At 36.6% G+C, this 13,632-nt stretch overlaps 2 protein-coding genes across 2 annotated transcripts in view; both read right to left on the reverse strand.

Moving 5' to 3' along the window:
• The window catches only part of LOC129221485 (ocellar opsin-like), a 102,104-nt gene extending 97,634 nt beyond the window's left edge, over positions 1 to 4,470 (reverse strand). Inside the window, exon 1 of the mRNA XM_054855967.1 lies at positions 4,403 to 4,470. The gene's annotated coding sequence lies outside the window, so the exon portion shown is untranslated. The remainder of the gene's footprint in view (positions 1 to 4,402) is intronic.
• LOC129221484 (dnaJ homolog subfamily C member 3-like) overlaps positions 1 to 13,632 on the reverse strand; it is an 82,615-nt gene that overhangs the window by 34,407 nt on the left and 34,576 nt on the right. The window lies entirely within an intron of this gene.

Raw genomic sequence — 13,632 nt, forward strand, 5'->3', positions numbered from 1 at the left:
ATGTTTATTCATGATGATGATTACTGCTGACTACCGGTCGAATGACTCGGAATTTGCTGCTTCTTCGCCTCTTCAAAGCTCGTTCTCTTGTCTAGTTTTCCATTTCTTGCTGCCTTTTCCACAATAAACACACGTTTCGACGACAAAAATAGATCAATTAAAATCAAGATAGACTTTTTTTAGAACGATTTGTAGTGCATCCTATCAGAAATGTGATTGCATAACCGATAAAACTCAAAAAATGTAATACAACAAATTGCTCCAAATAAATTAGTTTTTGGTCTCAAATTTGTCTCTGTTTTTGTTATAATGTTGTAATATGTGACTTAATAACGATGAAATAAAGTTAATAACTCTGTTTTAGTGTAGAATTAGAACGGTACATAAGAATTTCTCTTGATAATTTCGTGAAGGTTTTCAGTTCTTCAACATGAACAGGTTAATTAATCAAGTCTCTTTTTAAACACTTGTTTTACATTTCTTTTTAATCACAAAATATTTCATATTCAAAAGTGGTTTACTTTGTTTAACTTTTATTCTGCAGAATAAACATTAACACTAATACAGTAATAAACCAGAAGTTCTTGCAAAATGCGAAGAGGCTTCAAAAAGGCTATTTTTACACATTCACCAACATTGAATGTGTAAAAATAGCCTTTATATGGCTCTAGTCAGTGGCCAGGGGGGGGAGGGCACGCGGACACGTGTCCCCCTGTTATAATTTCGCTTACAGACAAAATCACATACTTCATCCAAAACACACACACACATACAAATTCTTGCTTTCGAGATTCTAAGTTCTCGATTTCAAGTCGATCTGTTTTGGAACATTACTTTTTATCTCAAACATTTTTTGACTGCAGAACCCTATACTATTTAAGAATAGGATATGTGAATGCCTTTTCTAACATCTATTCTAATGCATATTCTAGAAAATGCTATGTCTAGCATTTTCTAGTTTATTCTCATTGTGGTCAACTACAGGCAGAGCGTAAACCAATACTGTGATTCTCCAAATTACAAAAACTGAAGAAGGTTTACTGGTAGAAAAAGCTTCAAAAAATGAAAATGAAATGACAAAACTACAGTATGTTCCAAGATAAGTAACAGTAGAGGGAAGCAATGCACTATTAACATCAATTGGCACAAAAATAAAAAATAAAAAAGCCAAAAAATGAAAAACAGTATGTAACGTGTGAACCGATAACAATAAGAAGCAGTACCGAACAGTTTATTTACAGCATCTAATTCGCTCTTAGTTTGGGCTCATCAGTCTGGACTAGTTATATTGGAGCTGCAGGAAATAAGCTCTTATAAACGCTGAGTATGTTTTCACTAGTGTAACTGAAATTACTTTAGAAAACCAGCGGAGGTGTCTAGGTTCGGCTTCACCTCGAAAAAATAAGGATCAAAGCTACGGTTTAGACAGAAATTTGTATGACTTCTGCTAAAAGTATGAAGATGCATTCAGCGTTTATATGAGGTTAATTGCCTTCATCAAGGTTATGGCTATTGTTCCACAATGATGAGCCCCCAAATAAGAACGAAACTGCAGTCTCTGGATGCTGTAACTTTAGTCGGGAAAACTTAACCTTGCAGCGCTGTGAAGGCTACGCAGATCCTGATTACACTATTACGACGTTGTAAGATTAGGTTTGCCCCCACTTTTCGCAGTTCGTAGTTGCTTTCAATTATATCTTAGCTCTGACAACGGGACAATAATTTGTAGCTTTACATAACAATAAGCATCAACTAAAATGACAATGGGGTTGTTTCCTTCAGTCAAAAGTAGTACTTTTTGTCACTGAAATTGATAGAATAAGCAAAAAAATAATAATAATAATAACATGGACTCAGAAAATACTTTCATTTTCCCAACAGTTATTTTTTAATTAATTTTTTAAAATGTCCGATTCTTCAAACAAGGCGTGGTCTTTATGACGTCACACATGATGCACTAAGGCGCATCTTTCTACCGCATTTCCATGTTATGATAATCAAGAAGGGAATTATAATTGCGCTCTACGCTTGATATCAACCATATCGTGCCAATAGACGTGAGTAAAGATGCGAATTAAATATTTTGGATCGTGAATGGCAACACTGAGTGGCATTTCATCGTTGTGATGTCATCGGTCGAAGCGTTAAACGATGAAAGAGCGTCGATTTAAGTAATTTTTTTTAAATATTAAACTTAAAGAAATTATTTAAAAATGGTCAGATTCTATGTTTTTAAGCATGCTCGTTCAGAAAAAAATACTTTTAAAATTTTGGAAACGACCCCATTAATAGAAAACATTTTGTGACACGTTATTCAAAACATTACGCTCCAATTTGCAATAGAAAAAAGAATGAAATAAAAAAAATTTGGAAAAAAAAATAGAACCGATTTCAAAATTGCTCTAAAAAGGGAAAAATAATTTTATTCTTTAAACACCATCGATAATACTTTTAAACATAATTTTTGAAGTTGGCGCAAAAACTGAAAGTGAAATACAATGTAACCATGCTTCGTTCATATTTTTTTCAGAAAATCATCCAAAGTTAGGAACGAAGCATTTATATAGTTACTCACATATGCATAATGTATGTGGTAGTGAAGAAACTGAGCCCGGTTAATTTTATAATTGAGTTATATGGCTCGCTTTTGCGCCAACTTCAAAAATTATGTTTAAAAGTTTTATCGATGGTGTTTAAAGAATAAAATTATTTTTCACTTTTTAGAGCAATTTTGAAGTCGGTTCTATTTTTTTTTTCCAAATTTTTTTTTCTTTTCTCTTCTTTATCTTTATCTTTATCTTTATCTTTTCTTTATCTTTACTAATAATAAAGCTGAAAGTCCCTCTGTCCGTCAGGATGTCTGTCAGGATCTCTGTCAGGATCTCTGTGATGCGCATAGCGCCTAGACCGTTCGGCAGATTTTCTTGAAATTTGGCACAAAGTTAGTTCGTAGCATGGGAATGTGCACCTCGAAGCGATTTTTTGAAAATTCGATGTGGTTCTTTTTCTATTCCAATTTTAAGAACAAAAATATCATAAGATGGACGAGTAAATTACGAAATTATCATAACGTGGAACCGTAACATGGGCACAAGCCAGTTGGCGAGAAAATTCAATATACATTATTTGTAAATATACAGGCGAACCAAAAGACCTTTTAATTTTCTATTACGGGCAAAGCCGTGCGGGTATCACTAGTTATGAATAAAACCTCTTTTTACCCATAGATTTGTCTTTCACTTGAAAATCATGTAAAAGAGACATGTGAAAAGATATTTTGGTTTTCTCTAAATTATCGTGGTTAGACAAGTAACGGATCTGGGTTATTTCACGTTTAATCACCTAATGCCATGTTTGAAAAAAAAATTGAATGTAGGAGATTTTTTTTCAAAAACTCGATTTTGACCACTTTTTGGAGTCGCGTTTTTGGTATAAATTTAAAAAATCTCTCTAATTTATTTATTTATTAGCCAACTAAGCTGATTTGTGCATCAGATTAAAGAAAATACATTCCTCCTCCCCCTGATGGTCCTGGGGATTGTATTTTGGTTTATGTCGTAAGGGGCCACTAGAAGTTAAATATACCAAAAATCAACTCCGGGGGTTTTCACGGGGCTGAGATACAGAGAGGTGAAAAGCCCAGAAAACCCCAACTTGTTCTGTCGTGCAAACTGTTCCTTAGTCGCGTTTTTTCTTTCGTCTTTCTTGGCGGTGGATTTGCTTTTGTTGGCTGCTGACGTTTGGTTTCCTTGGCGTCCCGTGATTTTCTTTTTTCACTCACTCATTCTATCTCTCTCTCTCTCTCTTTTTTTCCTTTTTTTTCTCTCTCTCTCTCGCTTTTTTTTTTTGAGTTAAAACGAATAAAATAGAAGACATTAGGCAAAATAAAATGCTTTTGAAAATACTAATACATGATTGAATTTACTATAAAGAAAATGTATAACCTGAATTATGCAATTCATTTACACGAGTATTTTTCTTTTCCTCCCCTGATTCAACTCTCATTTTCTTCAAAAACATACAAAAAAAAAATATATTATTCTAAAAGAGACCGGGAAAAGTTGATGCACATTTACATTTTGATTCTTCAAATTTTGGTGTCTACTGTTACACATCAAAATAAAATTTCTTGTTACACCATTAGCATTTTTCCCATCAATTGATAACTTCAACACTTTCACATATTTTTTATTTTTTCATACTAAAAAATTCTTTTACAAAAATTTCGAAATGTATTGGATATACCCAACGTGCATCAAGTCAATATTCTAAATAATACTCTGTACGCAGATGTAATAAGCAATGAAATAATAATAACATTAAAAAGCTAATAATAATGATAATAATAGTAATAATAATATAATAATATTCTTACTTAAAATGTAAATTTTAATTTACTTACCTTTTTATTGTAATCTCTGCCTATCTTTTATGAAGGGAGGGGTTAATTATTATTTCAGCATGATTTCCGACGGCGAGAGTATAGAAAGTGGAGTGGTTCCTTATTTCTTGTACGCTCAAATGGGAGTGCAAAAGCTTAAACGGGAAGCCCTTCAACGCATCATAATCAAATAGCTGTTTAGAAAACGGCTATCTTCCCCATGTTGGCCTATTAGTTGAAGCGTTTTCTTCTTTTCCTATGAAGTGATATTTATGTGTACGTTTGACCCATTACGAAGAAAGATAAAAGTCGGACAATTTGACGAAAAGGGACTTGCTTCGGAAGAAAAGCAGTGAAAGAACTTAATACCTTTAGTTGCTTTGAGATTTTGTGTAAAAATTCAAGTTCGATTCCATTCAACTTTGTCACACCATAAGGAAAATATATCGTACCTTTCGCACTTTTGCGTTAACAGTATTTCTTTCTTTCTTTCTTTCTTTTTTTTTTTTTTTTGAGCAATCACGATTGCTTATTGTTCTCACTTGACTTTTTGGCGTCCTATCATTTTATTTTCCCACCGCCACCCTCCGCACCATCACCGTCGATCGGCTCCTCACGATGCTGCTCCTATAGCGAAAACCGTCTCTGGGTTGCATCCATGTGCTACACACACGCGCATACGTACACAACTACACACACGCACGCACACACAAACACATGCACACACACACACACAAACACATACCCACACATACACAAACACATATACACACGCATACATGCAGACACCTACGCATACACACACACACAAAAACATACACACACATACACACAACTACCCACACATTCATGCCTGCACACAGACACATACCCCCCCCCACACATTTATACACACAACTACCCACACACTTATGCCAGCACACAGATACAAACACACATGCCTACACACACATACACATACCTCCACACACAAACACACATACCCCCACACACGCATAAACACGCCTACATACACGCACTCGTGATTGCGAAAAACATAATTTGAATTCAAAATGTCAAAATTCAAATAATTTTTTTTTTTTTTTGTAAACTAATTGTTTTTTCTGAGCACTCTGTGCGAAAACATTCTATTGTTCTTCATATTTAAAAATAATTTTAAATCAAACTATTTTTTCCCCAATCCAGCTGTGTGTGCCTTGTCTACATTGACAGATGCAAAATAAAAGAAAATACCGAATAGCTCCTTACAGCAGCCATAGACTGCAATTTCACACAGGTTTGTCAGTCTGGAATAATAACACAGCTGAAGCAAGAAACCTCATAAACAAATTGATTCTATCATCACACTGGCAGCTAAGTATATTTTAGCACGACTTATTATTCCAGACTGACGAGGCCAAGCATAAGCACGAGCAAAACTGCAGTCTCTGGATGCTCTAAATAAGCAATTCGATATTTGCTTGCTATTCTGCCTTAGCTCCGGCTATGGGGAGGTAACTAGACTAATAAATATGATACAGTAAGTAAGACGTTTAGGGGCCACCAAATTCACCCCCCCCCCTCCCCAGCAGAATTCGAGCAGCAAAGAGATGTTAACTTGAAGTGTGCAATGTACGTCGCAGATAGGGCAGCTATTTGCACTGAAGAATGTCTTCATGTACCCATGAAACGAGTACCTGCAATTTGCTTTACAATTTGTTTCTTAACGTCCGATTTACAAGTTTTAGAGGTAAAAACTAACACTAACACTTATAAAAAGTGTATTTGCGGTCAAAGGTAGAACATAAACGTTTTACATATCTGCTTAAGAGTCATTTTTTTTAAGCTTGACAGTGAGAATGGGGACCTGATAGTTGACACCTTCAATTTTCCTGAAACTTTCAGGATATTTTACTGGTATTGTGATAAAAAAAAGTGAAGCATTTTTTCCTCTCTAATTTGACTTGATGGCTTTCGAGTGGAGGTCAAAGTTTAGGGTCATGAGAAAAAAGAACGAAATATATGATTGCTTTGCTTCAAAAGCAATGAGTGAACCAAGCCAATTCTTTTAAATAAGAATACTACTTGATACTAAGGACCCTATATATACGAGCCGACGCATCAGCTTAAGATTTGCCATTTTGGATCGGAGCGCGTGTTTGAGTGGTAGTCTTTTCTGGCGAGTTATCGCGTTTGGTGATTGTTCACTTCGAGCAATTATTAGCACCACGTGAGTTCTAAATAAAATATCATTTTCGGCAAATTTGGGGAAATCCGAAACTTTGCTGTGGTAACCCTAGCTGTGCAACAATGAAATATCCGATCCAAAATGGCTAAACTTAAACTGATGCGTCGGCCTATCTATATAGTGGCTCTATATAGCGGCTCTACTTGATGCTAGGTACATGCTAGCATAAATATTTTGGTGGCTCACTTATGGCTTTGAGGGCAAAGGTCAATTGAAACTGCTACTTTTTGCCTTGTTTAGGCAGGGATATCTGCTAAAGCCGTAAGTAACCCTCGGAAATAAGTATATGATTAACTACTCACCACAGTATAGTACTAAGAAAAACATAAAATGGCTTTCGTTTCTCTTAGCTTTAGAAGTGAAACGGTCTCAAATTCAATGATTTTTTAAAAAATGTCCAAGTTTAGAGGTCAGTAACTTTGTTCGCGACGGGTCAAGAACTTTGGGACACAGCTGTAGTTATAGTCCGAGCGGTGTAGTTTATGGTCCAGGTAAAAACTCATGGAAACTAATCAACTTTTTTAATTACGCGATCTCAAAGTTGATAATTTTAAACAAAAAAAATCACAGTTTTAGGTCAATCACTCTAAAATGCCTAAGTCAATAACTTTGAGCAAGAGCTGTAATTATGCTCTACGTGGTGTAGTTTTAGACTCATGTCAGAAAACCAATCATCTTAAGTATTTAAACAGTCTCAAAAATGATGATTTCAGTCTAAAAGAGCGTTTTTTTCACGAGTTTATATGCGTGCGACTTATATCTTATGAGCTCAAACTCGCATAAATACTAGAACGAACCAACAGCCAAATGTACTTTAAGCTCCCAAAATTTCATGCTTCCAATGGTATAAAATTTTCCGTAACCTTGACCATTTTGAAGATCCTAGATACTCAGGATTCGGATCTCGGAAGCTGAAAATTTGCATTGGTTAGTTTCAAAGACAATTCTCTACACATCTATAAAATTTCATCCCATTCGGGGATGATTGAGTAGGGAGAGTTAGAGAAATTTAGGTCAGTTGACGTGGAATCACCCTGATACAACATTGTGACAATTCATATGCTTATTTTGTTATTTTTGACTTTACTAGGGTGCTCTGCCCCTGCTCGCTAACGCTCACCAACCCCCGAAGATTGTTTCGCAATCTTATTTGATTCGCAAAGATTTAAATCGTCAATTAAAAAGAAACAGATTCAAAACGCATTATAAGCTCCCCTTTGGATCAAAAAGCACCCTTTCCCCGGGTTTCAAAATAACTTGTACCAACTTGCAGAACCGTAAGGGCTAAGGGACTCATGAGCATTGAAAAACTGCAGTTTTGTACGTTTGAAAGGTCGCTTTCATATTCGTGGTCTCTAGTAATACACTAGTAGACAATTGCTAAGGACGGAAGGCAATAGCAGCGTGAGCAACCACAAAATGGAAAGTAAGGAAATATGAAAATTAGCATAAGTTTGGGATACAGTAAGACGTGCTGTGAGTATGCAAATTTTAGATTCACGACTTTGCTGGTCACGTGATAGCGCTAATAAGCGATATAAAGGATTGGGCGCGTGAGTGATGACCATTGTTGTTCAAAGGCAAATTTTGACCGAAAAGAATCAATTGACGAACTTGTATTTTTCGGTATGTCTTCCTAACATCCCTTAGATGATTTTATGAGTGGTCGTGTGGTTACCAACATCGAAGAAGGGCAGAAAAATTTAGGTTGACAGGGAGCTCGAAGTCAGCTACAGGGCGGTTTCGAGAGTTTGGAAATCATTTCAAATAAACGGAATGTGTAGCAAATGTAACAAAAGAGATCGACGTTAGCAGAAGATTGTTACTTACTGCTAGCAACGAAACGGAAGCAGCGTAACACAGATACTGAGGTAGCAAAGCAGTTTCCTGCTGCTACTAGCACAAGCAAATATCTCGAAAAACTGTAGCCAGACGTTTGAATACAGTAAGACTGTAAGCCCGTCAGCTTGTTTTGTACATCCCATTGTTTACAAGTCAGTGTTTTGCTCGTTTGTAATGATGTCTTCAGCATCGCAATTGGGGAGAAGTCGGCTGGGCTTGTGTACTATTCTCAGATGAAAGCAGGTTCAGTCTATCGTCTTAATTTTGGACTGAAACTAACCTGACATGAGAGTGGTGCAGTATACAAGCCGGCAAACACAAAATAAAAGGACCAGTATCCTACAAGCTGTGTCGTGGTATGGGTAGGATTATGATCAATGGCTGTACGTCGCTTGTGGGCTTCCAAACAAGACTATGACATCTAGTGATACATTAATATTGTTCTACTGCCTCATGTTCTGGGGTGCTGTGGGCGATAAATTCGTTTTCATGAATGGCAACGCAACATGTCATTAACAATTGCTATGCAGGGGTGTCTAGCTCACTCAAAATATTCAACCCATCGGATGGCCAGCACGTTCTATAGACCTGAACCATATTGAAAATGTTTGGGATGCTTTGGGGAGCAGTCTTGCTGATCGACAGCACCCTCCAATAAACAAGGACACCCAGGCTCGGACTGGCCAGGTCGGCTAGTCGGCGATCGCTGAGGGCCCCCAAGCTAGAAAGGGCCCCCAAATGAAGCGAAAAAAGAATTTGTAGCAAAAAATGATTTCACAATTCTTTGATTTCCTTGTAACTATTTCAATCTGTTTCCTTATACGTTTTGCCAGGATCAGGGCCTGATTACTGAATGTACCAACTAGGCTGTGGTCTAGGGCCCTTGCTTTTTAGGGGCCCTCCAATGACTAAAGTTATTTTAGCTAATGACTAAAGGTAAGATTTAACTGCATAGTGGCTCCAAAAAATATTTGCTTAGAACCTTCCTATATCTTAATCAGGCCCTGTCTGGGATGCTTTTGATCTCTAGTTTTATACAAATAGCACACTGGACCTAATTAAAGCCAGGTAGGGCCCCGGGGCAAACATTATTTTTAGGTTAGGGGCCCGTAGGGCTTTAAATTCTCTGAATTTGTCCCGTAAACAGGGCCGGATTAACAAATAGGCAACTTAGGAATCGCCTAAGGGTCCCCAACAGAAATGTTCAGCCTCCTTGCAAAAAATCATCTGCGCCCCTAACCGCCCACTGAATTGCCCTCCCCCCCCACCCCCGCTCAAAAAAAATTAAAAGAGTGGTTGTTGTTTGTGTTTGTATGCTTCAATATTTCTAGGTTCAAGTTTTGGGGAGCCCTGTATTCAAAATCTATACATTGGCTGAAACAATTTTAGCCGCAAACTAAAGTAGTTTCAGCCATTTGAGGGCCCCTAAATATCAAGGGTCCTAGGCTACGGCCTAGTTGGCCTATTCAGTAATCAGATCCTGGAAGTGTTTAGGTGTTCGATTTATTTTTAAAAAGATTCTTTGGTTTCTCGGGTCATGGGCCCCTAAGAGGTGTGCCCTCCCCCTCCTCGCATTACAGAGTCTGCGAGTACGCAGATCTCCAGAGTAATCCTAAAGTTGAAAAAAGTTATCTTTTGCAAATTCCAACAAATAAAATTTAACCAACAACTTTTCTTTCCTTCCTTCTTTCTCCAAGTGTACTACCGAGGCCTCCGGGGGTGTTGGCGGTACTACACAGGAGTTCTGTCTTTGTCAATTTGGTTCCACGCATGGTTAAGTTACTCTGGTGACAGGAGTAAATTAGGACCCCTTGGAGAATGATGTCAGCTTTTGTGATCCAGGCCGCTAAAGGTGCGTTTCTCCACGTTTCTGCAAGTTCTTGTAGAATCAAAAAGATGAGATAAGACAAGAACTTAGAATTTGGGTATGGATGATGACCGTGTGAAAAAAACTCAAACAAAAGAGAAATGCAGGTGTAATAAAAATAGGAGTAAATAAAAACTTCATGACTCGTTCAAGACTCAATGGGTTCATGTTGATTGCTTAAGTGCCCCATCTCCTTTTGCTTTTAAACCAGTAAATAAATGGGAAAATTGAATGCATATGGAAATCTTTCCGATAGGGTTCGACCGGATATTGGCTATAAAACTATTCCACGTGGGGTTTTGTCTTCTGCAATCTGCATTATAGTAAGATAATTGAAGGTTTGTATTTTACTTGCGTGCAAGCCAACTATAATTTTTATTATGGAAATTAAAAGATAGATACATTGGGACAAAATAGTGACAAGATGAAGCAAAAAAGGTATGATAATTTTCTACTATTAAGGCATTGCTTTAAGCTTAAAATAGCGTGTGATAAAAAAAATCTCAGCCCCTTCCAACAGTGGCTCACCCACGGAGAGGATAAGAGGCTCCCTCTTAGAGACTAAGCTACCCCTCCCCCCCCCATTAGGCCTAAAAATGGAGAATTTTACATCTGATTTTCAAAAATTGTTTTGAATTTATATTTTTAATAATCAAATAAGTTTTCCCGTGCGGGAAAAACAATAGTATTTTCCAGGACGGTACCGGTTGTGGGAAAAATCTTTCCAACCCTGGCCCTGCATCATAATCCTTCTCCACATAGTCTCCGCTTACAAGGTAAATAAAATTAAAAAAAAATAATAATAATAAAGAAAAAAAACGTTCAATGCAGAAATAATGATAAATAAAATAACGCACCTTTAATAGATTTTGTAAAAATGGTATGAAATTTCCTTCTGCTAAAGGGTAAGTCAGGTAAAACTTCAAACACATGTTTTTTATACATAAATTTAACTTTAGTTTTATTATTTAACATGTCCAAAAAGAAAAAGCAATTTTTGAAACAATAACTTTCTCACATTTTCGCAGGAAAGGGCCCCAGGAACCTCCGTACCAGGAGGCCGGGGCCCCTTTCTAGCACCTAGCCGACCACCCCAGAAGGAGCCAGTCCGGGCCTGAGGACACCCCTATCCGAGACTGAAACAAGAATGGTATAAATTACCCCAACAGGAGCTAGATAATGTTGTGTAAAGCATCACTGACGTGTGGAAGCTTGCATCGCTATCAGAGATGAAAACAGTTGGAAAAAAACCGGAAAATTTCCGAAAAAAACGGAAAAAAACCGTTTTTTTTTTTCGAAGAAATAAATTTTTACTTCGGAAAAATTGAAAAAAAAAAAAAAAGAATTCTTTCAGCTTTTCAGGGTTTTAATTGAAATTTTCAGCAAAAAGTGATTAGAAATTTCTCACGCTTAAATTCTAATGCAATTCCCTCCCCCCCCTTCCCGTTTTATGTTAAAATGCTGTCTAACGTAATACAAGTTGTTGTATGACAATACAATTTGCATATAGATCAAATAATGTTTAATAACACTTTTTACAAAAAAGTTTAAACCAATAACCTTAGTGAAGAATTTATTTTCCTTCTTCATAAAACAAACAAGCATAACTTTAATCACAAAACTATGTTTCTGTTGACTGCGAACCAAATGTACAGGGTGCGAAAAAAAAACCCGGGCAAGCAATTTTCCAAGAAACATTATTAAAAATAAATAAACTAAAAAAACACAAAAAATAATAATGTGAGAAGACCTTTAGCAATCATTAAATTTAATTGGTTTCAAACTAGCAGCCTTTTGCAGTAATACACAGATGCAACTGCTTATTGAAATGTCCAGTCTACAATGCGAAGTGCTCTTAGGCCCACAGAAGTACAATAACTTCTAAAATGTCCTTCTGGTTCACTTTTTGATTCATTTTACAGCCCACAAAAAACTAGAGATTTTTTGTCGCATGTCCTGATTCCATCTCAGACCAAGCCAGACTTCGGATGTTGGCGATATCTAACAATTTCTAAGGTGCTTGAGTGTCTACCAAGGGCGCCCATATGCAAAATTTAAAGGGGGAGGTCTCTGATATTTTCCCCATAGAAACCGACTTTAGTTCGGATTAAAGCTAATAAAATTTAACATTTTTGATAACTAATTCATTAATGGCTGGAGAAAAAATGTTTATACATTTTTAAAAAGAAAAAAGTATTAAAAGGAAGAGGAAGTTCTCATTTCCAAAGGGGGGGGGGGGGGGCTTGAGCCCCCACTTTCCCCTCTATATAGGAGCCTAGGGTGTCTACAGACCAAATCCTATGGTTCTGGGTTGAACCGGTTGAACGGTAAATCAGTGAAAGGTATCTCTTCCAGCGTGAACTTGCGGGCCCGTCTTAAACGTTTCTGGCATCTAAAGAGTCATACGAATGCCTGAATTTTTGGAACTTGCAAAAACTTCTGCTTGCGCTGTTTTTTCCCTTAGTCGCACTTATCGGTGGCGAATTCCCCCAAACGACTGCTCTCGAGGATTTCGTTGAACTCACTTTTGGATGACCTGACGATTAACTGAAATGTTCACTTCGTTTTTGTACACTTTCCGGACATCGACTATCATTTCCAAGCCACTTGAAACGGCATGCCATTTCAAATACTGTTTGTCGAGTCACAACAAGCAAACGAACTGTCGTTCTACTTGGTTAAACAACTTAAAATAGTAGGTATTTGGCTTAAAACTGTAAGAAAACCGAAAAACAATACAGAAACTAGGTAATATATTGTAAATTATTTCCTAATAAAGTGAGAAACAAAAATAAATTAGGTATTCATTAAAATGAAATTGCCTTTCTTCCATTTGCTGATACAATTTTTGTCCGATATTTTTTTTACCGCACCCTGTATACTGCCGTGCTAAGCAAAAAAGGGCACTTTGCAGTTCGGCTCAAGCTGAGATAATGTATTTTAAAGTGTGGCTCTCTCTCTTCCATATATTTGATTCAGATGTCTTTTTTTTTCCAAAACAATGGCTCTTGATCAAATGATCCTAAAACATTTTATTTATTAAGTAAAATATGAAACAGAGAACAACTTGGTTATAATAACTCAAATTTGTTCAAAAGGGCTGGTATGACTACTTTTACTACTGTGCTTAGCAGGGCCGTATGAATAAACTAAAACTCCAGTTTAATTTTGGTTCAGCTTAAGAAAAACCAATTTAGTTTTGATTTGGACTTAGACTGGATTGGAAAAAATCAAAACTCAATAGCTTTCATTTTCAGACAGTAACATTGTATTATTTTGCTTCCAAAAAAAATATCAATCATGTTTGAAAGTCGA

Source organism: Uloborus diversus, chromosome 4 (assembly GCF_026930045.1).
Source record: "Uloborus diversus isolate 005 chromosome 4, Udiv.v.3.1, whole genome shotgun sequence".
Lineage (NCBI taxonomy): Eukaryota > Metazoa > Arthropoda > Arachnida > Araneae > Uloboridae > Uloborus > Uloborus diversus.